Source organism: Schistocerca gregaria, chromosome 3 (assembly GCF_023897955.1).
Source record: "Schistocerca gregaria isolate iqSchGreg1 chromosome 3, iqSchGreg1.2, whole genome shotgun sequence".
Taxonomy (NCBI): Eukaryota; Metazoa; Arthropoda; class Insecta; order Orthoptera; family Acrididae; genus Schistocerca; species Schistocerca gregaria.
Genome location: NC_064922.1, coordinates 578769843 through 578785339, shown reverse-complemented (window position 1 = coordinate 578785339; position 15497 = coordinate 578769843).

Below are 15497 nucleotides of genomic sequence, written 5' to 3'. Positions count from 1 at the left end.
ATAGCCCTTAAGGAAAATAGGCCTATTATCCAGTAGTAAGTCATTTACAGCCAGTATCTAAAACTGAAACAATCTCTCTTGTTACTTACGTAATAGCGCTTAAAGAAAATTGGCCTATTAATCTGCAGTGAATCGTTTACAGCCCGTATCTAAAAATGTGTGTTATAATTTGTCTTGGCTCAGTATTGGTTCACGCGTTCTGTAAATTTAAAAGAGTTAGATCCCAGGTTATTTTGGGAAACTTACTAAATTTCAGATTGAAATTTTTAATTCCAAAGGACTAGTGTCCATGTTCATGAAATTTTTGTGTAAAAATTCTATTTGTCGTGACAGAACTACCTTTAAACGTCCTATGCTTTGCTGAAAGGGCTAGTGCCGATGTTTTGTAGTCCACAGATTTCGCTCCGTTAAATTATAAATTTTCAAGGAGTTACTGTTTGGCGTTGTGACACCATTGTAGTGCATACTTATCATGTAGTGGCATGAACTCTTGGTTGCTGGTTTTGACTTAGGTTGAAGGTAATACAGCGGACGGCTACTTCGCAGATCTGAAGCTGTACCCAATGGCTTTAGTCAAGGTGTCATTGTACGTTGTTATGACTTTTTTTAAAAAAAAATACATGTGTCTAGTGACTCGAAGTAACTAAATAATTCTTTCTAGTTTTGTTAAGAACCTTCTAAGCGACTTAGTACCACCAATAAGTAATGTAAACTTTTTTTTATTTGAGTGAAACTGTTCATGATCTGGAATCACGATATAAGTAATCTTGTTGAAGGCTGTAAGCCTTAAATGTTAATAAATGTTTTGTAAATGTCCAGTGGCTTCCCACTCACAGATAGCTGTTCCAAGTTATCCAGGTCTAAAGCTTTTAAAAGGGTCGTTAGTTCCAAAGCAGATCCATCTGCTTTCACCAATCCCCCCCCCCCCCCACACACACACACACACCATCATCCACTTATCAAAAAAACGCAGAGGCAAGGACAGTGTAAAGATTCCCCACCGACACTTCTCCAGCATGGGAAATTCTGCAATTTTTGGAAGATACGAGGCTCGTTCCCACGGAGAATGTGGTGGGAAGATTTCTGAAGTTCACGTGTGGCAATAATTATGGCTGTGCAAGACAGAGTCACGAGAGCAAACATAGCAGGAAGTCCCACTGTGGGTGGTCAGAACTGCTCGTCGATGGCTTTAACAAGGACTGAGTCTCAACCTCACCACCGTTGAGGTACTGGTTGTTATTGTCCAGAAATTTCGCATGAGTGCCTTTGGACCTATCTCCCACTCACCAGATGCGGCCAGCATCTGTGTGCGGACCGCTGCTCGCTACAGGTCCGTCTTCTCAGGAAGACGGGTGTTAGAGACGCATTACTCTGCGAAGGGTGGCAAGGTCGATGTTCCACAGTTACAGAAAATGCCGACGAGACAGACATATGGAGACAGAAATCTGAATGTCACCGACGTGAAATTGGTACATTACTAGCAACTGCGAGGTGTGTGAGAAAAGTAATGAGACTTACGACACTGCGAACGATATGGGAAAGCTGTATTGTTTTACTTGTGTAGATTGATATGTTAATCCTTTCCAGATACTCAGTCCGAGTTTCAGTTCCGTACCAGCATCATGTCATTTTTGACATCGCCATCAGTGAAGTTGCGTTTTTGTTCTGAGTTACGAAAACAGAACAGAGGAATTTAGAGCAACGCTATGCCAGCCAACAAGTTTTGTGTTAAACTTGGGGAATCGGCGAGTGTGACCTTTGAAAAGTTGGAACTAGCCTATGGGAACATTTCTTATCAAAAGCACAAGTTTTTCGTTGACGTAAGTAATTTTGGAAGGATGAGAACACGTTGAAGATGAACCTCATCCGGAAGACTTTCAACTTCTAAAAATGATGAAAAAGTCGATATATGTGCGTGCTCTTGTGAGTTCAGAGCGACGTTTTAACCAACGTTTTGCATATGAAAAAGGGTTGTGCCAAAATTGTGCCGAAAAACCTCACAACTGATCAGAAGGAGAATCAAATTAACGGTACGTTAATCTTCCTGAGAGGATTACCAATGACCAGGAATAGTTTCAGTCGCGTGATCACAGGTGATGAATCCTGGATTTATGAGTACCATCCTGAGACAAGGTAGCAAAGTGAGGAGTGGCACACGGAGACATTTCATAGACCGAAAAAAGGTCGAATGATCAAATCAAAGATCAAAACAATGTTGATCTCCTTTTCTGGCTGTAGGAGTACCCTGTATAAAGAATTTTTTCCACCACGACAAACTACCAATCATGCGGTTTGCAAAGCTGTGCTTCGAAGGCTGAGGAAAAGGGTGAATCGAGTGAGACCGGGCATTGCAGGCGAGTGGATTCTGCGTCATGATAAAGTCCCATTTCGCACGACCAACTGTCACGGAGTTTTGGCCTCAAAAGGCAATCCTGTTGTTCCATAGCCCCTCTCCCCCTGTCCTATCCACCTGATCCCAATCGTTTTAACTTCATCGTGGCCGACATGTTACAAGTCCTACCAGCTGAAGCCTTACAGCTCTCCTACTAAGTGTGGTAACAACGAATCAGCTGGTGTATAACTGCCGAAGGGAAGTACTCAGAAAGGGAAAAATATTGTTTGAAAAAAAAACTCTGGTGGATAAAAAATCAATCTCTTTACTTTTCTCACACATTTCGTATATCGAAGCGCCAAAGAAAGTGGTATAGGCATGCGTATTCGATCGGCAATGCATGTATAAGACAAGTGTCTGGTGCAGTGTAGGTTACTGCTGCTAAAATGGGAGTTTGTCAAGATTTAAGTGAGTTTGAACGTGGTGGTGTAGTCGGTGCATGAGCGATATGCTTGGAGTGATAAGAGATACCTGATACGTGTAGATACGACTCTGACAGGTGACTCGTACGTCGGCATCCTGTCTGATCACCTGCGTCCATTCATGTCCATTGTGCATTCCGGCGGACTTGAGCAATTCCAGCAGGACAATGCGACACCTCACGCGTTCAAAATTCCTACAGACTGGTTCCAAGAGCTCTCGTCTGAGTCTAAACACTCCCACTGGGCACCAAAACTCGCCAGACATGAACTTTATTGAGCATATCTGGAATGCCTTGCAAGGTGCTGTGCAGAAGAGATATCCACCCTCTCGTACTCTTGCGGATTTATGAACATCCCAGATTCATGGTGTCAGTGCCCTCCAGCACTACTTCAGACATTAGTCGAGTTCATGCCAGCTCGTGTTGAAGCACATCTGCGTGCTCGTGGGTGTCCTACACGATGTTAGGCAGGTGTATTAGTTTCTTTGTCTCTTCAGTGTACATCCTAATCGCTCAAGCATTACATCCGTAATATTTGATAATAATAAACTGTAAACACATAATGATATGGAAATAAAAGTGAGGAAATGAAAATTTGAAACGTTAATAGCGTATGCAAAACGCAGTGATATGTGTGACAAGACCTGGAAAAAGGCGCCGCTTTATAGAATCGGTACACAGAGAACAGAAACTTGAGCTAACCAGTAGCAATTACCTCGTAATGTTCGAAAAAATCACTTCAAATTCGCTCCAAATCGGTAATGAGCACCTTTTTCTTGCAAGTATTTCAGTGGTGATCAAGAATAAGTAATACACCAGGGTGCAAAACTTAAGCACGAGGTAGATAAAGCAAGAAGAACTTTTGCCGGTATTTTCCCAGTCATGCACAGAAGGTTCGATGTCACTTGGAGCGATGACTGTGACGCCAAATGGGACCGCACGTAAGACGAGGCAGTTGAAGGAACTGAAGAAGGAAGTGTTTCTCGATCGCCGGTCAGGTGTGATGCACTGTGATGGTGTTCTTAAGAGAACATGGCCCGGACACAATATCTGAATGACTTCACACTGGGAAGAATCATCGAGAAACTGGAAGAAAAACAAATTACGCAAGAATATGATAGTGCCCACAGTATTGTTCCACATGCATGGAGAGGACGGGCGACTAGAACAGCAGATGACCGCTACAGTGTGCAACAGGCAAGAAAGGACCCATGTTAAAACAGCGGGTGCAAGTGCAGCCACCTTTAAGAAGACTACAAGTCACGCAGTCTCACTCTCCAGAGTGGCTCTGCAACTGTATGAGGTGATCTCCTGCCTGACGACCAGTGCGTGACTTTCCGTTAAAAAAATAAAATTAAAAAAAAACAGACATCTACGGCACCGTTTGCGATACTGCCGACAGCGGGGGTTCTACCAGCTGGGAGTGAGGTCGCATGGTCTCCTCGGACGAGAGCAGATTCTGGACACTCCCTCATGTAGGTGGGGACACCTAATGCGTCTAGGAAAATTGTCGAACACGATTATTTTGGTGATCTAGATATTACGATGCGGGAAACCATAACGCTGGATGGATGTACTGAGTTCCAAATCTTTGATCACGGCGCACCCACTGGTCAACTTATTATGACACGCTACTCCTTCCAAGTAAGGTGCATTTTTATGGATGACAATACGCGACTATGTCGAACAACGCAGGCGGAGGAACTCTTGGAACGAGAGGATACTCAGCGAATGACCTGGCCTGTTTATTGCACCGACTTCGATGCCATGGAGCACGTGTGCGATGCTTTGGGAGGACGTACTGCGGCACGTCCACATGCACGAGCGACCACCCAGCAGAGTTGGACCGCACTGGTAGAGGAATAACACAACAACTCGTTAGCAGTCTTGTGGCCAGCATGGCAGCTCGATACACACCATGCGTAGCTATCCGTCGTCATCACGCGCCCCATTTAGGACCATGTTCCGCCTTTTGTAATGTCCGAGGTATTTCACTGTATTTATTGTCTCTGAATAAAAGTGTCCTTCTTGTTTGTCTTACGGCTTATTTCTTTCAGTTACTTTCCGTTATATGCTGCTGCGGTTTTGTGCATGTGTGGTCGAAGTATCATCGTGGTAATTACTTGCAGTGACACGCCATGCGAGAGTTACTTTCGTCCTTACGTAGTTCTATAATTTTTTCCTTACTATTTCTCCTAAACTTTCTTCAAATCCCATATAAGTCACGCACCAGTAATTTAGTGTATGTGTACAATCATACCTCAGTCAATTTCTCCCCCAACTTCTTCCTTTGAGTTACGAAATACGTTCCACATACAGGGTGGTCCATTGATCGTGACCGGGCCCAATATCTCACGAAATAAGCGTCAAACGAAAAAACTACAAAGAACGGAACTTGTCTAGCTTGAAGGGGGGAACCAGTTGGCGCTATGGCAGGACCGATAGATGGCTCTGCCATAGGACAAACGGATATCAGCTACGTCTTTTTAAATAGGAACCCCCATTTTTGTTACATATTAGTGTAGTACGTAAACAAATATGAATGTTTTAGTTGGACCACTTTTTTCTCTTTGTGATAGATGGGGCTGTAGTAGTCGCAAACATATGGCTCACTATTTTAGACTAGCAGTTGGTAACAGGTAGGTTTTTTAATTAAATACAGAACGTAGGCACGTTTGAACATTTTATTTCAGTTGTTCCAGTGTGATACATGCACCTTTGTGAACTTATCATTTCTGAGAATGCATGCTGTTACACCGAGATTACCTGTAAATACCACATTAATGCCATAAATGCTCAAAATGATGTCCGTCAAGCTCAATGCATTTGGCAATACGTGTAACGACATTCCTCTCAACAGCAGGTAGTTCGCCTTCCGTAATGTTCACACATGCATTGAGAATGCGCTGACGCATGTTGTCAGGCGTTGTCGGTGGATCACGATAGCAAATATCCTTCAACTTTCCCCACAGAAAGAAATCCGAGGACGTCAGATCCGGTGAACGTGCGGGCCATGATATGGTGCTTCGACGACCAATCCACCTATCATGAAATATGCTATTCAATACCGCTTCAACCGCACGCGAGCTATGTGCAGGACATCCATCATGTCGGAAGTACATTGCCATTCTGTCATGCACTCAAACATCGTGTAGTAACATCGGTAGAACATTACGTAGGACATCAGCATACATTGCATCATTTAGATTGCCATCGATAAAATCGGGGCCAATTATCCTTCCTGCTATAATGCCGCACCATACATTAACCCGCCAAGGTCGCTGATGTTCCACTTGTCGCAGCCATCGTGGATTTTCCGTTGCCCAATAGTGCATATTATGCCGGTTTACGTTACCGCTGCTGGTGAATGGCGCTTCGTCGCTAAATAGAACGAATGCAAAAAATCTCTCATCGTCCCGTAATTTCTCTTGTTCCCAATGGCAGATTTGTACACGACGTTCAAAGTCGTCCGATTTCAATTCCTGGTGCATGGCAATATGGCACGGGTGCAGTCGATGTTGATGTAGCATTCTCAACACCGATGTTTTTGAGATTCCCGATTCTCGCGCACTTTGCCTGCTACTGATGTGCGTATTAGCCACGACAACAGCTAAAACACCTACTTGGGCATCATCATTTGTTGCAGGTCGTGGATGACGTTTCACATGTAGCTGAACACTTCCTGTTTGCATAAATAACGTAACTATCCGGCGAACGGTCCGAATACTTGGATGATGTTCAGGATACCGAGCAGCATACATAGCACACGCCTGTTGGGCATTTTGATCACAATAGCCATACATCAACACGATATCGACCCTTTTTGCAATTGGTAAGCGGTCCATTTTAACACGGGTAATGTATCACGAAGCAGATACCTTCCGCATTGGCGAAATGTTACGTGATACCACGTACTTGTACGTTTGTGACTATTACAGCACCATCTATCACAAAGCGAAAAAAGTGGTCCAACTAAAACATTCATATTTCTTTACGTACTACACGAATATGAAATAAAAATGGGGGTCCTGTTTAAAAAACGCAGTTGATATCCTTTTGACCTAAGACAGCGCTATCTGGTTTCCAGCTTCAAGCTAGACGAGTTTCGTTCTTTGTAGTTTTTTCGTTTGATGCTTATTTCGTCAGATATTTGGCCCGGTCGCTACCAATGGACTACCCTGTATATCAGTACGTAAGCGTTTCGACATTGGTTTTCGTCTGCTAGTGTTTCTAGCAACGGTGTTTTTCTATTCCATTACATGCACCAGTTCGTTACTTCTGATTTTATTTTTGTCATGTACCTGTTAAAATCCGTACTAGGTCACATTAATTTTTTGTCTAAGATTAGACGGTTGTATGGGACTTACAATTTTATTGTGCTCATCAAATTTTCATTTTTTTATTTTATTTTTTTAGGTAATGCCGCTGTCAATCAGTTCATTTATTCCCCATAAAGTAATCTGCGTAATATACAATACGATTTTTCCGTTATGACGATACAGACATTCAGCGATTATGTAAAAGAGCAAATGTATCATATTGAGATAGAAAAACTTGATCCAGATAGAATGGAGTTGAAACTCATCAACGCCTGTTAAAAAACTGCAGAATTTTGTAGGTCAACTGATGGTGATGTCTGCATCACTGCCGACGGTGAGCGGAGTTAATTTCTTAGGGACGCTCCACTGAAACGAGATCTAAAATACCCCATATTTCCTGACAGAAGCATGAAAAACTGAAAAACTTGATAACCGCAATAAATTTTAAATATCGTATTATCTCCACCAGGTTGTTATTTTAAAATAATATTCACATTTATTAAGCATTCAGAATGAACAGCGTCCGAAACTAACTTGTGTGCTTTACCCATATTCCTAAGTGACTAACCTGGTGCACAGTCACCGAGTCCCCTTTGCAGGCTGCCAACGGCTTCACGGACCAAGCGAGGTAGGCCAGTGGTGAGCACAGTGGAGTGGCTTTCTGAGGACAACTATTCACACAAGCGTCCGGTTATCCTGACTTAGGTTTTCCGTGATTTTCCTTTTATCGCTTAATGTAAATGCCGTGGTGGCTCCTTTGAAAGTCCAAGGACGATTTCCTTCGCCGTCCCTCCCTAATCAGAGTTTGCGCTTCGCTTCCTTATCGACCGGGCTTTAAACACTGATCTCCGCCTCCTCCGGCTTCACGAGCAACAAAAATTTGTTTTTAATATTTTATTCCGCGATCAGCTGAATTTAAAAACTTAAAATGTGGTCGTAATGTGGTTCAAATGGTTCAAATGGCTCTGAGCACTATGGGACTCAACTGCTGTGGTCATCAGTCCCCTAGAACTTAGAACTACTTAAACCTAACTAACCTAAGGACATCACACACATCCATGCCCGAGGCAGGATTCGAACCTGCGACCGTAGCAGTCTCACGGTTCCGGACTGCGCGCCTAGAACCGCGAGACCACCGCGGCCGGCTAGGTCGTAATGTCCTCCTTGAGAGCTATACGAGTATATGTTTAAGTTTAACACAGTGAGAGAAGTATTACAATCAGAAATCGTGTATGTGTTTCGAAGGAGCGTAACTCATGGCTCGTGTACCCAGGCCATACACTGGGGTGACAAAAGTCATGGATTGCTTTTTAAGTACTGTCGGACTTCCGTTTGCTTGGCACAGTGCAGCAACTCGACGTGGTGTGCACTCAACAAGTCGTTGGAAATCCCCTGCACAAATACTCATCTCTGCTGCCTCTGTAGCCAGCCATAATAGCGAAACTGTTGCCGGAGCAGGAGGTTGTGTACCAACTGACCATTTATGTCCCGTAAATGTTGGAAGGGATTCATATCGGTCGATCTCGTTGACGTCGTTTTAATCGTCCAGAAATTTCTTCAAACCAATCGCGAACAACTGTGGTCCAGAGACATGATATCGTTGTTCGGGAATATGAAGTCCATGAATAGCTGCAAATGGTCTCCAATTAGTCGCCCAACCTAATCATTTCCATTCGTAGTTGCAGTTGGATCAGAGGACTCAGTCCGTTCCGTGTAAACACAGCGCACACCGTTATGGAGCCACCACCAGCTTGCACATTGCCTTGTTGACACCTTGGGTCCACGGCTCCGTGGGCTCTGCGCCACGCTCGAAACAACTGTAATCGGGACTCAGCTGGGAAGGCCACGGTCTTCCAGTCGTCAAGGGAGCAACCGATATGGTCACGAGGCCACGAGGGGACTGCAGGCGATTCATGCATCTGTCGTCTGCTGCCGTATCTGATTAACGCCAGATTTCACCCCACACTCCTGATGGATACGTTCGCGTACGTCTCGCATTGATTTCTGCAATAATTTCGGGCAGGGCTGCTGGTCTATTAGTAATGACAAATCTACGAAAAACACCGCTGCTCTCGGTTGTTAAGAGAAGGCTGTCGACCATGCGTTGTCCGTGGTCAGATGTAACGCCGGAGATCTGTTATTCTCTACACATTCTTGATACTGTGGGTTGCGAAATATTGAATTCCCTAAAGATTTCCGAAACAGAATGTGCTATGCGTCTAGCTCCAACTACCATTCCGTGTGTAAAGTCTGTTAACTCCCGTCGCGCTACCGTAATCACGTCGGAAGCCTTTTCACATAAATTATCTGAGTACAAATGACAGATCCGCCAATGCAATGCTCTTTTATACCTTGTGTACGTAAGACTACCGCCATTTGCATGTGTGCATATCGCTCTCCCACGACTTTTGTCACCTAGGTGTAACTTATTTGAGAATGACAGCACTTGGCGACTTCAAAAAAAAAAAAAAAAAAAAAAAAAAAAAAAAAAAAAAAAAAAAAAAATTACACGTCATTTCAAATATTTTAGAAACATTTTCTCGCTGACACCCCAAGAAAATGACGAAAGCAAAGAAGTTTGTCTTGCTACACGTTCGTCGTTCACGCACTAAATCTTCAGCATCGGCATGATGTTTTATTACTTCTTTGCTAATAACACTCCTCGTCCCATTTTACAGTGTCCTCGTGATCAAGTGATATAATGTCATAAAACGGAATGCTTGGAACACTATTAAAGACTAGTTTTTGCTTTAAGCGGAGGGTAAATTACGCAGATTATACTCATCCAGTGGTGGATAATGTTGGATAATCCATTGTTTCAGAACGAGACTTCAGGTACCAGAACGGTGACTTTAAACAAACTTGAAATATAATTTCAGAGATTTTCTCAACTCTTTCTCGCTTAAATGCTAATCGCCAAATATTTAACACATTAATTCATCTCTAAAATAACTCGAAGTTCGAAGCCATCCGGGCGCTGATAACCTCGTTGTTGTGCGCCCTAAAACACTAATCATCATCATCGAGCTATTTTCAGCGTGTGAGTTCATTAAAAATAGGGGGGGGGGGGTATTCCTGGTGATAACATTTATAAACATATAGATATCCATAAAATCCGCAGTATCTACATCTACATGACATCTACATCTACATGACTACTCTGCAATTCACATTTAAGTGCTTGGCAGAGGGTTCATCGAACCACAATCATACTATCTCTCTACTATTCCACTCCCGAACAGCGAGCGGGAAAAACGAACACCTAAACCTTTCTGTTCGAGCTCTGATTTCTCTTATTTTATTTTGATGATCATTCCTACCTATGTAGGTTGGGCTCAACAAAATATTTTCGCATTCGGAAGAGAAAGTTGGTGACTGAAATTTCGTAAAAAGGTCTCGCCGCGACGAAAAACGTCTATGCTGTAATGACTTCCATCCCAACTCGTGTATCATATCTGCCACACTCTCTCCCCTATATCCAGTATGCAGTCCAGTAACGCCTTATCAAATGCCTTCGGCTGGTCAATTTAATTTTTTCACGTTATGTTATATAAAATTTCATTTGTCAAAAAATGTTCAAATGTGTGTGAAATCTTATGAGACTTAACTGCTAAGGTCATCAGTCCCTAAGCTTACTCACTACTTAACCTAAATTATCCTAAGGACAAACATGCACACCCGTGCCTGAGGGAGGACTCGAACCTCCGCCAGGACTAACCGCATAGTCCATGCTGCAGCGTCCCAGACCGCTCGGCTAATCCCGCGCGGTTTTTATTTGTATAATATATAGATTGATATTTTATATTAAGCTGGGCTACTTCCTGTATATTTTAGCTCCAATGTAGGAAAGTTTTACAGTTATTTGTAATTAAATTCAAGCCAATCATTACACAGCGTTATGTATGTGTTATTAGGGTGGCTGCGTAACTGGCGAAGCGGGACTATGACTACATGAGTTTTCTGCAGTGCATGGCACTGCACAAAATCTTGGCGGTCCGGATTCAAGGACGACACACAACGGACAGAAATATGAAGATCATATGCAGCCGAACAGAATGCAGTATGGCAGTGGCGTAGTATGTCCGCTAATGATAGGGCTTCCTAGGCGACTTGCGGTGTCCTATAAGGGCCATCTTTGGTGTAAAAGTCCCGTGTAGGTCCACCTTGCAATATGACGCGATTTTCTGGTCAGTTATACTCTTTAAAGTTACATCATGCAACATTTTAACTCACAACTTAATATTAAGTTTTATATTCATGTCCCTTCACATGTATAGCATACACTGTATCCCACTGGCTAAAGACGACGTAGTGTGACAGGCAAGGGGCGGGGCTTCTGCTATTTGGCTCCACGGAGCCGCCTCATAGTCAGCAGTCGACAAAAATGAATGGTATACACAGTTTCTGCTTCGTGCCGTAGCCTCCACACGTCATTAGTGAGCATAGCATCGTATAACTCATGTTTAACTTCATTTCATTACGTTACATGTTTCCCTTTACTGTGCTGTATGGACCCAAGATGATCCATATCGGGTCGAAACAGCTCAACACTTACGAATAAAAGTCTTTTTATGCGGTAAAGACTTTCCTGGTAGTGTACCATGTTAAAAAAGCGACCTTATGGGAACTATACTGATCTTCATACGAGAGACTTACATCACTGGATTTGCCTCATTTGTTAAGAGATATTTGGCTCAAAGAGCGCTCTTCACGGTGTGCAAGCCTCTTCATCTCTGTTTAATGGTGTCGTGTTTATGTCTAGCGCTACACAGACACCGTTGTTGCCGGTTGGCCTCTTCTGCCGCAATAAAACATTCTTTACTGTTGGACGGTTCCCGTGCAGTACATCAACGGCTGTGACTCAGGCACTGACCACAACCATCGGCAGAGAGTCAACTGCAGCTACCGGCTGAGCTACGGCATATACACCAGAACAGTTTTTTATGTATGGACCGTTTTACAATAAAAGTTAAACAAGTACGCTTATCCTAGTAATTTCATTTTTATATGAAAGCCTATGAAAGCCTGTAGTTTAATTTCATGAAAGCCTGTACTTTAATCTAATTTTCTACATAATTCCCACCAATATTAAGGCATTTGTCGCATCGTACAACCAGCTTTTCAGTGCCATCATCGCAGAAATTTGTCGCCTAATTACGCAACAAATGCGTAATCACGTTTCTTGCACTTGAGGAAACTCATCACACAACGTCTAAATCGTAAAGCGTCTGTTCTCTCTCACTTTTTTATTAGCTTCCTGTTACAAATACACAATAACGAGCGAAAGTCGCAAATGTCGTTTCTCATCATCCTCATTCGTACGGCAATCTTTTAACATACTATCCATCGCTAATAAAATTTCCTCCATGCACTTCAGCACCTTTTGAGCTTTTAACACTAAGAAAATGAGTCACACGCTCTTGTCTTAATCACTTGTCATAAACACTCCACTCCAATGTTCAGCTATTTTATCGAAGTTCTTCTCAGTAGCAGGAACCCGACACTTGGAAAACATCCAGCCTTATATTAGAGATCTGAGTAATGTATCCAGCTTCAGAAAACAGTTACTGACATATCTCCTAAATCAACAATAAGTATTACCATTGTCCCTGTACTCACTCGTTACCCTTGTGCATCCCTCTCTGCAACCATAAAAAATGTTTCAAATGGATCTGAGCACAGTGGTACAACATCTGAGGTCATCAGTCCCCTAGAACTTAGATCTACTTAAATCTAACTAACCTAAGGACATCACACTCATCCATGCCCGAGGCAGGATTCGAACCTGCGACCGTAGCGGTCACGCGGTTCCAGACTGAAGCGCCTAGAACCGCTCGGCCAATGCGGCCGGCTTGCAACCATATTTTCCTCATTTCCCTGCTGGTGCAGTCTTCTTAGATTTCCTAATTCCGCTACTAGCTACATCAGAAAACATCTGTGTTTTACACCTATAAGTTTTTTTTATATCTGTTATTCTCATTAATGTTATTATTGTCATTATTATTATAGTTATTATTGCATAGTATAAGTACTCTCAGTATTAATTTCACTAGTTCATAGTCAGTATTATTTACTCACATTGTCTTTTCAGTCACTCAAATCATTTTGATATGATTTGTCGTATTAACATTGTTATTTCTTAGGTAACTGTGACATAAAAAAGGTACGGTATGTGTGAAACCACATTCCTGTGTAAGTAAGATGCTGATGGCTCTAAGCAGATCAGGTTAAATAAATAAATATTTCACTATCGGAGAAATTCTCACTCCGAGCAGTCATTTCAGAACTCACAAACAAACGCATACACGCTGAATATTGATGGGAATTGTGCAGAAGAGTAGACTAAAGTACAGGCTTTCATATGAAAATACATTCGCTTAGGGAAAGTCTGCCACTTTAATTTATATTTCAAAACGGTACTTACTTTAAAAAAAAATTCACACCTTCTGCTTGCCCTGGCCTGGAGTGTTGTGACGGAAGCTCGTTTCCCGTCACGTAGTTGGCTGCGGAACGTTACTTTCTGCTGCAGTACCTAGCAGCCCATTCCACTGCTTCGGTAGACCGCTGCATTGTGGATCGGTACACCAGCATTATATTATGTAGCAGCGTCCAACCACAGAATTACGCGTTTGGCTGGACCGCATACCCCGTCCCTTCCGCTGTGGTATGCCGACATCGCGACACTGTGCAACTACTGCACCTTACACCCAACCGAACCTGTTTACTGTACCCACAAGGAAGTTTTCACTCTGCAGCGAAGTGTGCGCTGCTGTGAAACTTCATAGCGAATTAGAACTGCTTGTCCGACCGAGACTGGAATTCGGAACCTTCGCGTGTGGCGAGCAAGTCCTCTGCTGACTGAACTACCCAAGTACGATCCATACATCTGGAAGTGAAGCCGTGAGGATGGGTCGTGTATCGTACATGGGTAGCTCGGTTGGTAGTCGGCGCGGTATCTCAGCGTGTTTAATCAGAGGGCAGAGCGCTGGCTGCCCCCTGTAATAATAATAATAATAATGAAATCTGAGTTAAGTATTCAACGATGAACTTGAAGCGGTGTCATATGACATCCGCTCAGACCAAAGGAAAAAAAAAGAAAAGCATGGTTCGGTAACGCAGTTGCTCGCGAAGTCCTTGTTTTCCAATTTCGCCTTCCCCAAAAACTTACCATCATTTCGAAAATAACACTTCCTTCAGGTCTACCCTAATACTTTTTTCTCTTCAATTCGAAACAAAAAATCTTTTTCTTAGTCACTTAATTTACCGGTCTAATCGTCATCATTCTGTGGTATCACGTTGCAAAACATTCTTTTCCTGATGTTACACTGTTTATCGCCCGCCTTTAACCTGATCACAGAGCTACATTACCGGCAAATACTTCCAGGATTTATCTCATACAGTACTGCCACTCTGGTGAGAAAACCTTCGTACGTCCATTAAAAAATGATAATGATACATTTATTGCACCAATCAAGTGATTTTTGGTAGCGTAATCTGGTAGGTAGGTAGGGTGGGTTAAAGAAGCAACACAACCTGAAAATCATAATACAAAGGATCAGACTAGATGAACAGGGATCCGGGAAACGATTTGAAAAGAACAGGTTGGTTGGTTGGTTTGTGGGATTGAAGGGACCAGACTGCTACGGTCATCGGTCCCAAAAGAACAGGATTTATGAAAAAACTTATAAGCAACAGGGTAATATCAACAGCAGCTAGTACAGTGATAGGATTCGTCATGACAAGGTAGAGTTAAGAGTGAGATACTGTCAACTGTTCAATAATACACTTATTTTCATTAACAGTGATAGCAGACTAACACCAATAACATGTATATTGTTACATCGCTAAAGCTGTGGGAAAAACGAAGTATCGTATGCAGTCAATATTTTAAAATTCAGTAGCCAGGATGCTGGGCCATATCCTGTATCAGGAGGTACATTTGACGCGTATGCTGTTGGTCAGGTGACTCACAACCTTGTATAGCACTGTGTTTCAGGAGAAACAATTTTTTGCTGTTTTAAACTGTAGAGTCGGCCTTCTACTTTAACAAGTGTAGTCTTTCAGATTGCAGACAAAATCCATACCTACGTATTTGAAAAATTTTGTTGGCGTCTTCCGCTTCACTCAACGGGAGGCCGGAATTTGATAAATCGCCACGGTCTCGACAAAGTCAGAAAAATGTGTCCTATAATGCGATTTACAATTAATTACTTACATCAACAGCAAAACTCTCTTGTAATTAATTGCTTTCAGGTAGCAGTCTGCAATCCGAGTAGATGAAAAAGAATATAAATATTTCGATTTACTTACATCCTATTGTTAACCAATCGATTACAAGTGTTTCACAATCTCAAATTGTCTTTTC